At 49.7% G+C, this 2648-nt stretch overlaps 1 long non-coding RNA gene across 1 annotated transcript in view; it reads right to left on the minus strand.

Annotated features, from left to right (window-relative positions):
* LOC111816475 overlaps nt 1-1724 on the minus strand; it is an 8427-nt gene extending 6703 nt beyond the window's left edge. The window contains exon 1 of the long non-coding RNA XR_002820864.1: nt 1625-1724. This is a non-coding gene — a long non-coding RNA (uncharacterized LOC111816475). The remainder of the gene's footprint in view (nt 1-1624) is intronic.
* Nucleotides 1725-2648: the final 924 nt, after the last annotated feature.

Raw genomic sequence — 2648 nt, forward strand, 5'->3', positions numbered from 1 at the left:
GTGGTGCTGGGGATCGAACCGCGGTCCCTGTGCTTTGCCAAGCTTGTTTCAAGTAGGTGCTTTAGACCACTGAGCCATCTCTCCAGCCCCGGTTTGAATTCTTAAGTGTCTCTCTATGCCTCCTAGAACTTAAAATATCAGGAGATCCTCTCCCTGTCACAGAAGTGGTGACTGCTAAGGGGCCACATAAAAACACAGCCACCTCCCTTTGTTCTCCTCTAACTGCTACAGCCTATGCCACTAGCCTAGAAGTAGACAAGATCCTGGTTGTCCCTGTCATCCTTGTGGTCTGGAATAGCCATCTGTGGGCAGAGGGTATGTGTCAGGGTCTAGAGGTGTGAGCTCTGTTGACTTCACCCTTAAATATCATTTGCTAGCTACAGAGAAAGTTCACTAACTTGGGGCCGGTTCTCCAGAGCTCATTGCTGAGGAATTTTGCCAGCCAGTTGGTAAACTGTCACTAGCTTGAAACTGGCCATAATGGGGTTACTTATAAGGCAGCATCACCAACTGTTACGAGGGGAGGAATCCCCTACTTCCCTGGGCCGGTTTACCAGCATAACCTTGACCTTGTTTTCGCTGGTCGCCCAGGTGGACAGGGCACATTCCTTTCCGTATAGTAAGTGCTCGCTAAATAAACAATGGTTGTTTGTTGGGTTTGAAACAGGGTCTCTATGGCCCAGGCTAGCCAGACTCCATAGGTAGCCCAGGCTGGCCTTGAGCTTGAGATCCTTCTGCCTCAACCTTCTCAGTAGCTGGGATTATAGCTGTGCACCATGATACCTGGCTTAAATACCTATTAAGAATAATTGAAGGAGGACAGGGTGATTTTTGCCTGAAGAGGCAGGAGAATCCCTTGAGCCTAGGAGTTTCAGACCAGCCTGAACAATATAGCAAGACCCTGTCTCTAGTCCTTTTTCCTTCCTTCCTTCTTTCTATTTCTTCCTGCCTCCCTCTCTTCTTCCCTCACTCCTTCCTCCCCCTATTTTCTCTCTTTGTTTCTCTTTCACGTGTGGCCCTGGGAATTAAACCCAAGGCCTCTCACATGCTAGGCAAGTGTCATACTTCTGAGTTACATCCGAGCCAATGAATAAATACTTTTTTTTTTTTTTTTAAGTAGTGGAATTGAACCCACAGCCTTCACATTGAGCTACCTCATTGAGTTCTTTTTAAATTTTGAGACAGGGTTGCACTAAGCCCCTAATTTTCCTAGGTTGGGCTTGACTTTATGATCCTCCTCCTCAGAGTCCTGGAATTACAGGCATTTGCCACCAGTCCTGTTCATATTATTTTATTTATTTATTTATTTTGGTGCTGAGAACCTTCCAAGGACTTTTGACAGTCTCTAATTGAATGGGCCAAACAGCCTGGGGACATGCGAGCTTTATGGTTCCCATTTCCCAGAAGAGAAAACTGAAGCTCAGCGAGGCCGAGTGCAGGAACTTGCTGGAGGTTCCTCCGATTCCAGAGCCCAGACTTCCCAGTGGACAGCTGACCCCAGTCTCCAGGACAAGCCTAGCCTGTGCCCAGGCCAGCCAAATGGTCCCCTCTGGGCATTGCCGGGAATGTCACTGTTGTCTCCGCCACTGTCACCTTGCCTCTGTCTGAGTTCACTATTTCTTACCATTCTCCCGTTCACAGCGTCTCATCATCTGCATTAGGGCCTTTTTGTCTGCAAGCCCTGGGAACCTCTGCCTCCTCTCGTCCTGGAAATCCTTTTTGGTTTTCAACCTCTCCCCCAAGAGCTCTGGCGGATGAATAACCCGCCCTCCTCTAGCTGTGCAGCACCCTGTGCTTGCGCAAGATCCCGCCTTCGAGTCAGACAGAGCCAGGCTTGCCTACTGGCTCTGTCCCATCTATGACTGGCTCCCTGTCCATAATCAGGTCAGTGGGTGAGCTCGGGATGGAAGCGCCCCAAGGGCAGGACACAGGGCTTCTCTGGCTGCTCCAGCCCTAGGGAGTGTTTCCCACCGGCGGGTGAGCATGGCATAGATGTGGATGGTGCCGAGTCATGTTCTGGGGTTTCCCAATTCTGCGGCGTGCAACCCAGAACCCAGCATTCTTGCCTCTGGGAGCACTTCCTCTTCTCGCGGTACACTGGGGCTGCCTGTATTTTTTAACAGCACCTCTTGCTTGCAGGGTGCAAAGAATGATCAGTGTGTCCTGGGGCTCGAGATCAAAAAATAGTACTCTGCCATTCATCTTGGAGGTGTTCTGCTCCTAAAGCCAAAGTGAACCTGTCACCCCCAAACTTGCAAAACAATCACTGGCTTTATTTTATTTGTGTTTTTAAACATTTATTTTAGTGCCAGCTCCGCCCCTGGGGCGCTGAGACTGCCACTGAGATTTGGCGTGGTGGCACGCACCTGAAATCCCAGCGCTTGGGAGGCCAAAGACAGGAGGATCACTAGGATTCCGATCTGTGTAGTGAGACCCTGTAGTCCCCATACTAAAATACATAAAATAAATAAATAAAATGTATTTTAATCTTTTATTTTTTTATTTGGTACAGAGTCTCGCTACGCAGCTCGGACGCCTAGTGATCCTCCTGTCTCAGCCTTCCCAGCGCTGAGATTACAAGCATGCGTCACCATACCCGGTTTTGGTGGCCTGCACGGGGCACGCTGGCACGGTGTGTAGTACTGGGG

The sequence above is a fragment of the Octodon degus genome, unplaced genomic scaffold (assembly GCF_000260255.1).
Source record: "Octodon degus isolate 3935 unplaced genomic scaffold, OctDeg1.0 scaffold00033, whole genome shotgun sequence".
Classification (NCBI taxonomy): Eukaryota; Metazoa; Chordata; class Mammalia; order Rodentia; family Octodontidae; genus Octodon; species Octodon degus.